Below are 273 nucleotides of genomic sequence, written 5' to 3' on the forward strand. Positions count from 1 at the left end.
ATGAGTCAACAAACACCCATGATATACACGCAATGCTAAGGTAATAACAAACACGCCAACAACAATAACACATACACAAGTAATGATGAAGGTAATAATAAACACTCTAACAACAATAACAGGTACACATGGAATGATGAAGGTAACAACAAACACTCTAACAATAATAACACATACAAAAGTAACAATGAAGGTAACAACAAACACTCTAACAATTATAGCACATACACAAGTAATGATGAAGGTAATAACAAACACTCTAAGAACAATAAC

This window comes from Sphaeroforma arctica (assembly GCF_001186125.1).
Source record: "Sphaeroforma arctica JP610 unplaced genomic scaffold supercont1.924, whole genome shotgun sequence".
In the NCBI taxonomy this organism is placed as follows: domain Eukaryota; class Ichthyosporea; order Ichthyophonida; genus Sphaeroforma; species Sphaeroforma arctica.